A 17525-nucleotide genomic window follows, 5' to 3' on the forward strand; every position below is an offset into this window, starting at 1 on the left:
TGCTAGCTTACAGATTCAAGCTCTGTAGGGTCAGTCGAGTCAAGCATTGAACGATCATCATCCATGGTAACAAACACAAATTGCTGCATAAAATATTAACTGATCAGTCAGCTAAATTGTGTTACCATCATCGCAAGATACACCAGGAAAAACACAGAAGGACAATGTTAGCTTACAAATTCAAGCTCTGTAGGGTCGGTCGAGTCAAGTATTGAACTCTCGATCTTGCAACATGGCTGCATGATATATGAATTGAGAGTAAAGAAACAAATGGAATATATGGATACTGTCACAATAACTAAAACACACTTGACAAAAGACCACCTCAGTATCGGGAAGCATATCCAGCACAACATTGATCAAGTCTGATTCATCTGAATATTTAAGAACAACAATATTCCTGAACCTTGGTTGTACCTTGACTTTGAATGCAAGGAAACAACCCAATAACCTATCTAGTGCTTGAGAAGAGACATTTAAATCAACATCGCCATCCTTGAGGAAAAAAATCAATGACTTAATATGAACAATGAAAATGGATAGCAACCTAGCAAATTTTGATTGTAAATTAAAAAACACTGCATGATAATACAATAACATACTACTATTTTAAGCCTGTTGACTTCATCCGCTGATTGACCAATTAACTCTACACATTCACGGTCCCAGAGCAAAAATTTGGTGTATTCGCCCTTGTGATTAACCATCACTTCAACGCTATACCTGCCAATGTACATACCAGTATAAGAAAAAGTAGTTAATGAAGGTCATACCAATTAAGCAGTGAATCAATTACCTTAGTACAGGTTGATCGTTGTCTTTGCCACATGGACATGTGAATGGCATAGTTTCAATGTCAGTTTTTTTTTTTTTTGACATTGACTGCAAGCCGGATAGCACTATGAATGGTTGTCCATCACTATAGTTGTAATCGTGGCGACAGTAACACAAACAATTTCCTGTTTGAAAAAACTGGCATTAGATTTTGTACAAAGAGAAGCTAGAAAGGAATAAGAACATCACCTCGGAAATAGCATTAATTTGACAGATATTTTTTGCTTCAGCCTTTGACAGAAACACATCTTTTGATGATAATTGAAATGACCTTGAAACCTGTGAACTCCCTTGTCCAATAGGCATCAAAATTGATCTGACCTCAATCCCTAAATCTAAAAGCCTATAAGAATAGAACAAATTAATGCAAAAACACAGCAAAGATTAGTTACATATTTAACTATTTGAAATTACAAACACAAAACTAACACATTGTCAAAATACCTCTCTTTGAATTCTTGAATTTCCAACACAAGCTCGTTGATCATTAGTTTAGACGCCTTCAAAGAATTATTGACTGACGGCGGATATGATCCTGTAGATCAGACCAAAAAAATATATTATCTAGTGAGCATGACAATTGACAAATTTGACAGTATACTAACCCAGGCCTTCCTTGATCCTGGCATGTGTCAAAAGAATAACGATGAGCCTTTCATCTTCAACCTCATTCAAGTAAGATAAAAATTGTAAGCAATTTTTCCAGAGTGTGCAGGATAGCACCTGCCTACTATCAGAAGCAAACAACAATAAATGTATCAGTATATCAGTATCTAATAATCATCAGATACAAATAACAATTACACACACTCAAAACTTAAATTCTAAAACATAACCTCAAATCCTTTAATTTGAAAACAACCCTTGTATTTTTTTATGAGACATATCAGAATACCACTTCATCAATCACGCCAATAACGTCTAAAGCAACCACAAGATAAAGGCATGTTATTTGAAAAGCCATAAGTATCTCAATCAAAATCAATGCACAAATTGCAAACAATCTTACCAACCAAGAGTCTAGTTTGAAAATGACTAGCAATGACAATGGAAAAATCAACAAATCTGAATTTTTAAAAGGTAGGTGTTCCATATCAGATTGCCTAACAACAATAACTCTAGTAAAAGATAATTTATATTCATGATCACAAATTCTAAAATGACCATCATTTTTCATAACTTTAAAATTATGCATCACATAAGTCAAATTTTCCATCAAATCAGCCTTCCAAGACTTTAACTGATCTTGTTTGCAAACAACATGGATTTCATCTCCCTATAATATACAAAGTATATAAATAACTGATTGAATGGTCAATAATATAGTATATAATAAAAAAAAGGGGGAAAAACATACATCAGAATCAACAATAACCATTTCGGCTTGTTCAGACTTTTCAGGGATCCCAATGAACCAAAGATCAGTGATCCTTACAGAAAGCTTAAGAGTTTCCCTTGATCCATCTATCGACTTAATCTTATCAGGAACATGTGCCATAACTTTATATAAAATTGGTTGCTCATAAATCTATGATGTAGGCAATCGCAAACCCTGAACAACAACACAAAGAAAAAACAGAACATCAGTTAAAAACCAAGCATATAGCCGAACGGAAAAAAATTAAATTACCACCTCAACCACAAGAAACCAAAGCTAACAATCTATGACAAAAAAAACAAAGAAGAAAACTCAGAAACACACATAGAACCGCAACAAACTTTGTAAAGGCAATCATGCATATGAATTAGTAAAAATAAACACCTGACCATGTGAGTAAACAGAGTTAACAAAAGAGCCGGCAAACATATAAGAATGCATTAACTATAGGTCTAAAGAAACCATGAAACTTACCAAAGCATACAAAAAATAGTCATCCACAACATAAACACACAACAACATCGGTACAAAAGTTAAGCCTCAACTTCTCCCAGCCAAACCGAACAAAGGAGCAAAGCCAAACTGGAAAACAAACCTAGTTTATTAAACTGTAAAATAACAAAAAAAAAAGGTAAGACACACATGCACAACATAAATAGCCAACAACATGGGTACAAAAGTATAACTTTGATTTCTCGCACCCAAAATGAACAACCGAGCAAAGGAAAACTGTAAAACAAACGTAACTCATTAAAAAAACAAAACACGAAAGTTAGAAAAACACCGGAAAAAATTTCTAAAATCAGGGGGAAAAGGTAACACAGGCATGCACAACATAAACATTACCTTTTCTTCTCACAGCCAAGCCGAGCAACGGAACAAAACCAAATTGGAAAACAAACTTCTCAACCGAAGAAAAGCTGTAAAATCACAGCCATGCACAACATAAAAGTTAGAAAACAAAGCATGAAAGTTAGAAAGTAACACACATGCAAATTGAAAACAAATTGAAACACAACCGAAGGCATGCATAACATAAACATTACCTTTTCTTCTCACAGCCAAGCTGAGCAACGGAGCATAACCAAACTGGAAAACAAACTTCTCACAGCCAAACCGAACAACCGAAGAAAAGCACAACATAAAAGTTAGAAAACAAAGCACGAAAGTCAGAAAAACACCCAAAAAGAAAACTGAAAACAAATCGAAGGCAAAGACATTCAGTAAAAAAACATAACACAACCATACTCAGTATACTAAAAAGCTTACACCTTGAAATCCAGAAGCAAGCAAAGAGAAAAGAAACAGTTTTGGTTTTGAACTGGAAAATGAAGCAAACCAAAATGACACATCAACGACCAACGGGATTCTACAAAACACCCAAACCACGTGTCCAACCAAAGAGTGGAAGTTGGCTTAACCATCAGACACATGGCACAACAGTTGTTGTTGGGAAAAAAACAACACGTAAAGCAAAACACATGTTGTTGTTGAGGAAAAAAGCAAAATGACCATAAACCCAAGAAAAGGGACACGTGGCAATTTTCTAAGTAGGGACACAATAGTAATTTTCCTATACATCTCTTTTATTATATAGGATATAGATTTTCTAGAAAAAAATGAAAGACTAAATTACAAATTATTTTAAATTGCATTAGATTGAATTGGATTAAAATCTTGAGTCTAAACGATTAGATGATAAATTAAGAAAACCAAAATGATTGGATCGGATGATTGCTTTCTTTACAATTGATTCAATCCAATCCAATCCGTGGACACTATAAGGTGTACCTTAATTAACAATACATGTTAAGATTGTATGGATGACCTAAGTTTGATTTTTATATAATATATTCTTAGGAATGAATAAGTTTTAAGTAAGCCCTCGATTAAATATTAATTTTATAATTAACCCAAAGGATCAAAATTTGTAAAAATATCTTATAGTTCTACTGGATAACTAAATATTCTAATTACGATAATACAATAAAAAAGAATGTCACAAATTTTTTAACACTAAAATATCTAAATATTGATTTCATAAAATCAAAATCGATTTTTAAAATATTGACTTACATATTAGAGAATTTTGTTAAAACAACACTACTTAACTACTAAAAGCCGCATGTCAAATAAAAAATACAACTTAAAAGCCAACTACACCATTTGAAAAAGAAAAAATTAATGATGGAAGCTTGCTTGTGGGGCTTCTATGGAGGCTGGATCTTTGAACTTCAATGAGGTCCTTTAATGGTGATTTTCCATCATGGAGATGCAGCGGAAGACAAAGGAGAAGAGGTGAGAGGAGACGCCATCCACTAGGAAATAAGCCATGGAAGAAGGAGCTTCACCACCAAGATGAGCCTTGGATAAGAAGCTTGGAGAGGATGCTTCAATGGAGGAAAAGAAAGAGGGAGAGAAAGAGAGAGGGGGGAGCACGAAATTGAAGGAAGAAAAAGGGAGAGAAGTTGAACTTTGAGTTGTGTCTCACAAGACTCTCATTCATCAAAGTTACAACAAGTGTTACACATGCTTCTATTTATAGACTAGGTAGCTTCCTTGAGAAGCTTTCTTAAGAAAACTTCCTTCAGAAGCTTCTTTGAAAAAACTTTCTTGAGAAGCTAGAGCTTAGCTACACACACCCATCTAAAAACTAAGCTCACCTCCTTGACAAAAACATGAAAATACAAAAAAAAAAGTCCCTACTACAAAGACTACTCAAAATGTCCTGAAATACAAGGCTAAAATCCTATACTACTAGAATGACTAAAATACAAGGCCTAAAAGAAGGAAAAACCTATTCTAATATTTACAAAGAAGAGTGGATCCAACCTTGACCCATGGGCTCAAAAATCTACCCTAAGGTTCATGAGAACCCTAGGGCCTTCTTTAGTAGCTCTAGCCCAAGCCTCTTGGAGTCTTCTATCCAATATCCTTGGGGGGTAGGATTGCATCACTTAATATATATTCGTAAAGCTATGGGTTAAGGTTAAAGTGTCGGCACACTTTCATTTTTCTGACCTACCGTATCTTAATTCTTGAACATTCAACAAGTTTAGAATGTCACCTCATTATTACTAATCAACCACTGCTCCAAGGACACGTCTTACTTGTCCTCATCTGCCATGCCTTCAAAGCAACTTAGTGGATTGAATAACCATCAAAGTCACATTGATTTTTTTCTCTCTCTAGAAAGTAAGATATTTCTAAGTCGAAAATCATCCATACTCACTATCGTTATACTAGATTTTAGCTCAATCATTTATTAACTATACTGAATTTTATTGGTATGAAAGTCACTCAGATGTCAGATAAATGTATTGTATGTCACTTTTATCGTATGCTACTTTTATTCTTATTTATAAGAAACAAATAATTAATTTATTCAGATTAATAAAAATAATTAAGATAATTATTTTTAATTAATAATATTATAATTTTAAATTTTATTATAAAGTATTTATTAAATTAATTGATTTAAGTGATGATTATATTTAATAATCCTATTTATTTTTCAAGAGATAGTTTTCTACTAATGACTATGATTTGTCTCATTAATAATTTTTACAAAATTAGTCATTAATGTATTTAAAAGTGATCATGAGTTTCTTATATTTAGGAAAAAATGTTTTTATTTATTTCTTATATATAAGAATATATTTGAAGTAAAATAGAGAATATATATCATATTTTTTGTTTTATGCTGAAAATATTGCATTTGAATTATATTTTACATTTTTTTTAGAAATTAAATATGTTGAAGTGATATGAACTCAAGTATAACGGAATCTGAGCTCCCATGCGGCGGTGATAAGTTCTCCGATGCCGGTGATTTGAGGTGGAACTTAGGAATGAGTTCCGGCCAGAATTCAGAATCGCCTTTGAATAAGTTGGTTGTTTCAGAATCTTTTTAAGTCTTCCTTTGTAGTCAGCCAGCCCATAGCCTAGGCGTATATTATAACATATGCAAATTGTGTTTCTACCAATAAATAATTTACTTGATAGAATTAGGAAGGATTTCTGTTTAATATGATTTTCGTAATTCAAATAAAGAATGTTAAATCCATTAATCCTTTATTCAAATAATTTAGCCGCATATAAGAACGTTGATTTATATATATATATATATAAAAGAAGAACGTTGATGTCAAGAAATTATTCAACTGAATTTATCAAATCTTTTAATGCATCATTTAAGATGTCTAAAAAAAACCCCCACACACTGAATGTTTTTGAGGAACACACACTGAAATTGATGAATAAAAATAGGGGACAATATATACAAAATGATAACTAGGTTTCTATAAGTTTTGTAAATAAAAAATTATAAGTTAACAGTATATCTAGTAAATGATTATTTTAGAAAAAATATAAATATGGTTTTAATTTTTTTTAATAAATCCTTTGGACAAGGAAAAAGTTATCTGAAATTCTTCATCCCCTACGTCATTTTAAGCTGAATGATATTTTATTTTGACAATCATCATCTCAAATTTAAATCAAAATTGGTCTGACCAAGATGAACGCAATTCTAGCTACAATCACTATGAAGTCTTAATTACACCGCTAAGAACATCTTTATGAGCGTATTTAAGTAATTCATTTAAAATTTTTTATGTTATGTTAATTGTCTCCGCAATCTTTCATTACAGTTAAATAATTTAAATATATTTTTTTAATAGTATAATTTTAAATAATTCTTAAATGACAATAAAATATTTTTTTACTTACTAACAATCATTACCGATAGAAATAACCGAAGCTTAATTTTATAAACAATCCTACATGACACATATATCGCCTTCAATGATTAAAAAAAAAAAAAAAGATATTAAACCGTTGTGTCTAACATATACATATAAGCAACTCGATAAACAATCAAAGCTAAATATGTTCTAAATAACTCATACACACAAATTACTAAAGAATCATAATTTTAACTTTTCCAAAAACATTATTGACCTTTTTTTTAAGAATAAATTATTTATTTGATCATTTATCTTATTTATCTTATTTTTGATTTAGTTTAATAATTTATCTTTTGAAAAGATTAATTTGATCCTTTTATCTTACTTTTTTGGTTCAATTTTATCCTTTCTCTTCTTAAAAAAATTATTTGGTCTTTTATTTTCTTTTTTCTTTTTTTCAATTTGATCCTTATATTTTTTTTTTAATTTAATTCTTCAATCTAATAGATTAACGTTATTAATTATTTAAAAATGATTTTTTTTGCTTCATTTTCCTCCTCTTTTTCCACTTTATTTTTAATAAAAAGAGTTTACTTTTAAATGACGTTAATCCTAAATGGATTGAATGACAGAACAAAAAAATAAAATAAATGACCAATATAAATTTTTAACAAAACAAAAATATAAATAACTAAATTAAACTTTTTAAAAGATAAAAATTCAAACTAAAAAAACCAAATAAATCATTTCTTATTTTTTTTAAAGTCAATGAACAACTTTATTTACTTCAAATCTTAAGGTGATCACAGTATAAGAACCAACTCCTAACTATAAATATACATTTTTTTTTTTTAAGACAATGAAGAACTTTATTTACTCCCAAATCTTAAGGGTGGTCATAGTTAAAGAACCAACTCCTACTATAAATATAAACTTATTTTCTCTTTCTTTTTCTTTAACTTCTTTTATCACTTCACTTGTAATATTTATCATTTGTTATTATTTTTCATATATCTTTTTCCACTTTAATACGTTTGAAATGAAAGATGAATAATTTGCGGTTCATTCAGGGGTCTGAATGTGAAAGTAATAATCAAGATGCATATGATACGATACTATGTATGGTTTCCCTCTCTCAAAGTTTCATAAAATTATATATTGTAATCTTAATAATATCATATGTATTTGAGATTTAATACAGCATTTATTAAAGATGAGGAAATTATAACATATAAAAGGCGGGTTATGTACAGGTAATAACTTTCAGCCACCACTCTATTAGATGATATTTGTAGTTGTAGGTATTTATGAATTTCATTAATATTTGGAGGTACTCATAGATAATTATTAAAATATAATTTTTAAAATAGTGAAAATAAAAAAAAATTATGAAATATATATTTATATTAAATAAATAATTTTGAAAATATATTTATAATTAAAAATAAAAAAAAAATATTTACACTAGAATTTTAGCCTGTACAAAATAAATGTTTTATAACTAAAGTTTATATTAAATAAATATTTTTAAATATATAAATTGTACTATAATTAAAATTTATAATAAATAAATATTTTTCAACTTGTAAATTTATGATAAATAATTTTTATTGCGATGTAATATTATTTTTAATTATTGATAAAAAATTTAAAATATTAAAAACCAAGTTAGAACTAAAGACATTAAAGATAATAGATTATAAGAGATAAAAAGTTAAGAAAATTTTCTAAAAACACTTTCATTGAAGAATGGCGACTTAAAGCACCTTCGTTCAATCTAGTTCTTCTAATTTATACAATGAGAGAGAGATTAAAAATAAATTATAACAACTTTCTTTATATATCATTTAAATATTAATAATTTATTTTTTTTTACGATTATAGGGCTATCTGATTGTAAAGCATATAAAAAGAAGAAAGTTTCTATAATGCTTAAGAGAAAGGTGGGATTTTACGGTATTAGTCAAAATTTGTAAAAAATTAAAGGTTTTTTTTATCAATTTTATTCAAAAATAAAGCTTTTGAGAGTTTAGACATATGATATTTATAAAATAAAATAATAAGTTGTTGGTCTGAAGTCCTGAAGTTAAGTTTTACGTTTGAATTAAGTAAATATAAAAAATATAGCTGGAAAAAACTTTCACTAAAAACAATCAATCAAAGTTTCTTAGTCATGATTAATCATAAAAGTTGGTAAATATTTTACACAAACATAATATTATATATATATATATATATATATTTACAAAATAAGAAGAATTTTGCCTATGTTTTGAGATGGAAGGAGTTTCGTATAAAAAATCTAAAATAGAAAGAACAAGTAGTATACTTATGAATTAATCTAAATATGATTGGTGACGAAGTGCAAATCTTTTAGCCCCAGTTTCCAAGATTGTATATCTCTTGCTTACCTGAATAACATTAAGGATTAACAAGTAAGCACCTGGAAGAGGAATGTGCCGTGTTAGGCGTTACTCATTCATTATTCAGAAAGAGAAAATTAAAGAAATCGTATACTTTTATGTTGTATACTAATATTCCTATAAAACCCAAGGCAAGTTTAAATTGTGGATCACAATCAAATTTGGCTAACATCGAAAGTTTTATTTATGATTTCTCCATGGGAAGTCAATTCGGTTGGTTTCAATCGATTTTAGTTTTTCCTTTTACAACCGTTAAGGCTCCATTGGTCAAAATGATTACGTTATTATTATTATTATTATTATTATTATTATTATTATTATTATTATTATTATTATTATTATTATTATTATTATTATTTCACATCGCAATCCATGTGAACTAGAGGAGTGGTTACGCAAGTTCTTTCCCTAGAATGGAAAAAAGAAAAAATTAGTGTCTATGTGAATAATGGAAAACCGAAAATGTCTTTGAATGTGAATGGATTTTCGCAATCACTTGTTGATGGTTGACAATTGGGAAACCATGAATGTAGCTAGAAAAAATGTGAGGAAATTAAAAAAGGGCAATGTAACAGAGACCCCTAAACAGGAACAACACTGTTTGTGGCTATGTTTGTCGAAGTTGCTTGATTTCAATAGGAAACTGCCATGTTTCCATTTGGGTCAATGCCAATCAAGAGGCTTACGAATTTCTACTATGGGGAATGCATGAATTTCGCTCAGTTTTCTAACTGAATGTTCTCAACAAAATTTGGGGGGGGGGGTGGGGGTGTGAATGGTGATTTGTTTGTTGTCTTGTCTTGCACTTAATCGTGGTGAGCGCACAAAAAGCTAGTGGAGAAACTAGAACCTACTTTTCCAAAGAAAGTAAAGTATTGGAGTGGTTGAATGTGTTGAACAAGGTCCTTTCTTATTTGGGTAACGTGATGGACTTTGGGGGGCACATTGGAGCAAGTCTAGTGCTCAACGCAAACTCTTTACCAACCTTTGATGTCTGCCATTTTCTTCTTTATATGCTCAGCATGATGATGGTTAGGGTTTAGTCATGTTGTATGCCTTTAGGACTTGCCTCTATGGACGACTGAAAATTGTGTAAGGGGTTTGATTTTATGACCTTTTTGTTGCATGTTTGAAGAACGAATTACTAGCCTAAATATAGGGTTACCTATGGTTTTTAATGCTGCATAGAGCAGAAGCCCAAATTAAGTTGTGCAGAGCAGATGGTAAATAATGCAAATTTAACCTATACTGAATACCAAGCTTGGCCCAAACCTCAAGCTCATTCAGGGGCTTTTTTGCAAAAATATTGCAACTATATTTTTTTTTTACGACAAAATATACTTTCACATTATCGTACTTGTAATTTTGACCATTAAAATATGCTCATATTTCTTATATTCAAAATTTAGTTTAAAATTAATTGATTTTTTTGGTATATGTTAGGGATGACAATAGAGTGGGGTGGATACATATAATAGGTTCTTGTCACCCTTCCTATTGTACCAAAATCCACCCCATGTCTACATGGATATTGCCAGGCAAATATTCACGAAATTTACAAATATTCATTAGTATCTATGTGATGAGAATCCTAAAATTGTCTAAATACATGGTCTTATGATCAGGAGTAGGACCAAACAGTCAGTGGATACTCTCTAACAAATGATAGTAGACATACTTAACAAGGTCCAAGTAGAGAAGGATGAATGCCTAAAGGAAGAAACACTACTAAGAATATCAATTGTTGTTGAAGGCTCAGACTAATTTGAAAGCCCATGTCAAATATGTTCATTTTTATATATTTATAATTTTTTGTTGTAATTTTGGCCCAAACTATTTTGAAGGCCCATGTTTATTTTTTCGTTCAGATACGCTATATGTATGAATTTCGTTTTCAATAGAAGGACTTTTGGGCATTTGATAAAATTTTGTGAGAACTTCTCTCTCTGGGTTCCTCGTTGAACCAATCTCGGACTTATCAAGGTAATCCTTGTGGCATCTACCCCGACTTATCTTCCCTCTCTTGAAGTGACATCATCCAAAACTCTATAACATATATCAAGCGATCCGCTCCTAGTAAGGATCACATCATCTGGTATCAGAGTTTCAGCTCTTGTTATAGGTTCTATCCTATCTAATTTTTATTTTTTTTCTCTTTGTAATTTGTCTCAGGTTCGTGTTTTGTTTTGTTATTTGTGTTCCTTTTTCCAATCTTGTTTGCATCTTGTTGCATCTTGTTGCGTTCTTGTTCTTGTTATGTTCTTGTTCTTGTTTCTTTCAAATTCTGTGTCAAAAATTCTGTTTTGAATTTTGTTTCAAATTCTATTACAAAGTCTGTTACAAATTCTATTTGGGGACAATTTGGCTTACTGGAAGAATTTAGGGGTTTAGGGTTTAGTAGGCTCTTGAATCTATTTGCCTATTGGCTTGTTGAACGAAGCTTAATTGCCTATTGAATTTACCAGTGAGATTGGTTGAAGAACAATCCATTATCCTAGACGAATTTTGAAAAAGAAAGCATTATATAAAAAAGGTTGCAGATTTGAAAAAAAAAGGTGGGTGTTTGATCTTTGAATGCAAATTTGAGGCAGTTAGAGACATTTTTTTTGGCAAAAATCACAGACTAGGGATTTTCCTAGAGATTCTCCTCTCAATTCTGAGCATTTTGACATAAAGTGGGCCTCAAACGGACAACTGTAGAAAAAGTTACAACTATTTGAAGTTTACATGTCATCTTCATTAATTATGTTCTCTTTTTCTCTATAATTAAGTAGTTTCTTTGTTTCTTCTATTTTTTATTCAATCTGTTAGTTTGTTATTCAATCTATTAGTTTTCTATTCCATCGGTTAGTTTGTTATTCAATCTATTGGTTGTTATCCAATCTGTTATTTTATTATCCAATATGCTATTCCATAATTAAGTTATCTTTCCTGTTATATTACCTTGTGTGTCCAATTTGATTCATCCAGGAACTTAAGAGGGAGTGAGTGGTAAAAGGCAAGAGTGAAAAACATCACACAAAAGCCTATATTAAGAGCATCAAACACAAGTGAACTACCATCAAAGAGAGAAACACGTGAGTAGAGTGTGGTGAGGTCTTGCAACCTTTGTTTACATTATTGCAGAATTTTTTGTTCCTTAATTATGGCAGGAGCTGGTGACGGTGGTGGTGAATATCATCAACTGGATGGATCTCAGCACTTGTTACTGGACGTGATGACTACACAAATGCAACGTTTGCTGAACCGTAAAAATGAAGAGCTCTATGGACAAATAGAAGGACTTGAGCACCAAATGAATCAGAATGTTGGGAGACCTTATGGTGGGAACAAAAGGGGCAATGATGGATCGAACCGAATGGAGGGGCAGAACAAAATTGAGGGAGTAAAACTCAATGTACCTCCTTTCAAGGGCAGGAGTGATCCAGATGCCTACCTTGACTGGGAGATGAAAATTAAGCATGTATTCTCCTGCAATGATTATACTGAAGAGCAAAAGGTGAAGTTAGCAGCAACTGAGTTCTCAGACTATGCCCTTGTTTGGTGGAATAAAAATTAAAGAGAGATGATGAGAGAGGAAGGGCGGGAAATAGATACATGGACTGAGATGAGAAGTTGTGCGAAAGAGGTATGTTCCAACTAGCTACAACAGAACCATGTGACAGAAACTCTAGAGGTTGTCCCAGGGAAGTTTGACCATGGAGGAGTACTACAAAGAGATGGAGATGACACTAGTGAGGACCAACATTGAAGAGGAAACTAAGGACACAATGGCTCGTTTTTTGAGTGGCCTAAATCCTGACATTAGAGATGTTGTTGAATTACAGGAGTGTGTGGAATTGGATGACTTGCTGCATAAGGCAGTCCATGTTGAACAGTTGAAGATGAAAATTGCAACAAGAAGGAACTCATCCAACAATTTCAACCAGAACTGGACCAATAGATCCAAGAAGGAAGGAGGCAACTCCTTCAGTCCCCGTGGAATTTCAACAGTTTCAAGTGCTAAAACCAAGCATAATTTTGCCTCATCGTCCAACATTGGTACCAGAAACAAAATGCTTCAAATGCTTAGGTAGAGGACATATTGCTTCTGAGTGTCCAATAGGAGGACCATGATCGTGAAGGCAGATGGAGAAATCACCAGTGAATTTGAAATTAGTGAAGAAGAAGAAGTGGGAGAAGAGCTTAAGGAGGAAGCTATGCAAGGTGATATGCTAATGGTGAGAAGGCTCTTGGGAAGTCAGATGCAGCCACTAGACGACACCCAAAGAGAAAATATTTTCCACACTAGGTGCACAGTTAATAGTAAGCTTTGCTCTTTAATTGTTGATGGAGGAAGCTATACCAATGTTGCAGGTTCTAGGTTAGTGTTCAAACTGAATTTGGATACTAAGCTCCATCCTAGGCCATACAGACTTCAGTGGCTTAGTGAAGATGAAGAGGTAAAAGTGACTCAGCAGGTTGAGGTGTGTCTCACCATTGGAAGATACAATGATAGGGTGTTGTGTGACGTGGTTCCAATGGAGGCGACTCATATACTGTTGGGAAGACCATGACAGTATGACACCAAAGCAATGCATGATGGCTTCGCCAACAAGATTTCTTTCCAACACCATAACCGAAATTGCTCCAATAGCTGCAAAGCAGGTTGAGGTGTGTCTCACTATTGGAAGATACAATGATAGGGTGTTGTGTGACGTGGTTCCAATGGAGGCGAGTCATATACTGTTGGAAAGACCATGACAGTATAACACCAAAGCAATGCATGATGGCTTCACCACCAAGATTTCTTTCCAACACCATGACCGAAAGATTATTCTTAAACCTCTATCCCCTATAGAAGTGTGTGATGATCAAATCAAAATGAGAGAAAAGAGAGAACAAGAGAAAGAAAAGAGTGAAGCACTAAAGAGGAATAGGAAAAAGAAGAGTGATCCACATGAAAGAAAGAGTGATACACATGAGAGAAAATTTCATTTTTTAGCAAAGACGAGTGAAGTGAGGAAAATGTTACTTGCTCGTGAGCCACTCTATCTACTGTATTGTAAAGACAGTAAAATTTCTATATATATTTCTAATGAGTTAACTATTTCTGTTTCTCCTAGTGTTGAACTCTTATTGCAGGAATTTAAAGATGTTTTTCCCAAGGAGATTCCTCATGGACCGCCTCCCTCAAGAGGCATAGAACATCAAATTGACCTCTTTCCAGGAGCTTCATTGCCTAATAGATCAACTTACAAAAGCAATCCCCAAGAGATCGAGGAGATTAAGAAGCAAGTGCAAGACCTCATGCAGAAAGGGTGGGTGCAAGAAAGCTTGAGTCTGTGTGCCGTCGCAGTTATTCTAGTGCCCAAGACAGACGAAACTTAGAGGATGTGCACAGACTGCAGGGCCATCAACAACATCACGGTAAAGTATAAACATCCCATTCCTAGGCTAGACAATATGTTGGATGAATTGCATGGAGCTTGTGTTTTCTCTAAAATTGATTTGAAAAGTGGGTACCATCAAATTAGGATTAGAGAGGGGGATGAATGGAAAACAACTTTCAAAACTAAGTATGGGTTGTATGAATTGTTGGTTATGCCCTTTGGGCTGACCAATGCTCCTAGCACTTTCGTGAGATTAATGAACCATGTGTTAAGAGAATTTCTAGGAAAATTTGTTGTGGTTTATTTTAATGATATCTTGATTTACAACAAATTTCATGATGGATATCTTGTGCATCTGAGACAAGTTATAGAGGCTTTTAGGCGTGAAAGCTTGTATGCTAACATGGATAAATGTGTGTTCTGTATGGACCATGTTGTTTTCCTTGGTTTTGTTGTTAGTTCATAGGGAGTACAGGTTGATCAAGAAAAGGTGAAAGCCATTCAAGAATGGCCAACCCCCAAAAGTGTTGGTGAGGTAAGAAGCTTTCATGGTTTGACAAGTTTCTATAGGAGATTTGTTAAGGATTTTAGTACTATGGCAAAACCTCTTATTGAGATTTCCAAAAAAAATGTAGCATTTAAATGGGGGGAAAACAAGAACATGCATTCACTGCACTTAAGGAAAAATTGATGCATGCACCAATTCTTGCATTACTTAATTTTGACAAATCCTTTGAAATTGAGTGTGACGCATCTGAGGTTGGGATAGGGGCTGTTTTAATGCAAGAGGGACATCCCATTGCCTACTTTAGTGAAAAATTGAATGAGGTTGTCCTTAATTATTCTACATATGACAAGGAGTTGTATACGTTGGTAAGGGCATTACAAAATTGGCAACATTACCTTCTACCCAAACAATTTTTTATACATAGTGACCATGAATCCTTGAAGCATCTTAAGGGTCAAAACAAACTAAGCAAGAGACATGCCAGGTTGGTAGAGTTTCTTGAACAATTCCAATATGTCATCAAGTACAAGTAGGATTGTCAAATCGGGCCAGGCTCGGTGGGCTGGCCTGGCCCGTTCTCCAAAAAAGCTGGACCGGGCTAAAATTTGAGACCCGTAAACCGTTTAGGCCCACCCCATTTAGCCTGCAATATCAAGAATAATTTACAGAGATTATAAATAGTTAGTTACAGAGATTGGAGCTTGGAAGGATAGGTATTTAGCTTAAATAGGAGGAGAGGTTGGAACAATTAGTTAGTTCAGTGATAGAATTCTGTAGAGTTGTATGATTTGTCGTATTGCAAGGAAATTAATTGACTACGGTGGAATAAATTCAATACAATACATTATTTACATTATTGGAATTTTCTATATTTATTATTTAAATTGGTTTGCATTGCTGATGAACATTGTTAAAAACTTCTAAATACTTAGTTGCGGATTTATTTGACTCACTATTCTTTGATTATTTGTGTTTTTGAAGCAAGTTTCTTTATTTTGAATTGTGTTTGTTTTTTAAAGTCTTCATGCTTATTTGTTTTTCAAACAGGGGTGCAGCAAGACCAGAGATTTGGATAGTGAGGTGCTATTGGAGCAATTTCCTGCTTTGCAGCAGCTGCTGTATCGACTTTTTGCCAGAGTCTTGGTATCACTTGGCAATAGTCATGAAAATGTAATTTCCAAGCTAATCTATAGGTTTAGTTGGGGTTATTGTATCAATAGTACATGCCAATTTAACATATTTATATGGTTTTGCAATGATTTTTGCAGACTTTCTTTAATCCTGACACATGGCCCAATTTAACATATTTGTATAAATTATTATTGCAATACTCTTAAAGTTTATATATTATTTCAAATTCTAAATTGTAACGTTCAACAAATAAATTTACTTCATAATCAAATCACAATTTTACTACTTAAAATATATATATATATATATATATATATATATATATATATATATATATATATATATATAATGAGTAAAACTAGTTTCAACTAAGGAATTTCAGCTAACCTTCGTAACCTTCAAATAACTCGACCTCCATACATGTATTTCTAAAAAGAATGCAATAGGCGTTATAAAAAAAAGTGCTATAGGTAAATACATGGATTTTAAACACATGATGCAATACACCGAAGCTAATTTTGAAGTGTTTGTTTAAAATACGTAATCGTTGATTAATTAGATGAGCAAGAATAATATAAATTACTTTGAAACTTTATTTAAATTACACTTCATTTAATTTGATCCTATCTTATACCAACGTTAATTAAACATGTACACAATCAGGTTTCTTTAGAATTAGCTCGGATACAAATTTGTTCACCCAAAAAAAGGGTCGGATACAAATTTAAAAATTCGCCAAATAAAAAATCAAGATCAAGTAAGGAGTAAGCATCCGTCCCGCAAGCACTCTTCGTTAATGAATATATTAAACCACATTTAGGCACTCTTGCGCGCATCAATTGCTTTAAATTACATGCTATCTATAGATGAATTCTACATATGGGAAATATTTATTGTTATTAAATATAGAAAATTAGCCATAGGACCATGATCCAAATTTGATTCATATAATCCAGAAACGTAAAGGGATCACTAGTCTTTTACTCTCTTACAATCTACTTGCACGCATAATGAGATAGATATTAAGGAAAAAAGTCGATTAAAATGATGTGGATTATACTAAAACCTTTTATTCTCTTTGAAGTAATAAATTATAAAAGTATTAAGATTTATTCAAACACTTGGGAACAGATGCCAATTTTTTTTGGTCCAAGTAATTTTAAGATCTCAAGTTTTAAGCCAAGTGAATGA

Source organism: Glycine soja, chromosome 5 (assembly GCF_004193775.1).
Source record: "Glycine soja cultivar W05 chromosome 5, ASM419377v2, whole genome shotgun sequence".
Classification (NCBI taxonomy): domain Eukaryota; kingdom Viridiplantae; phylum Streptophyta; class Magnoliopsida; order Fabales; family Fabaceae; genus Glycine; species Glycine soja.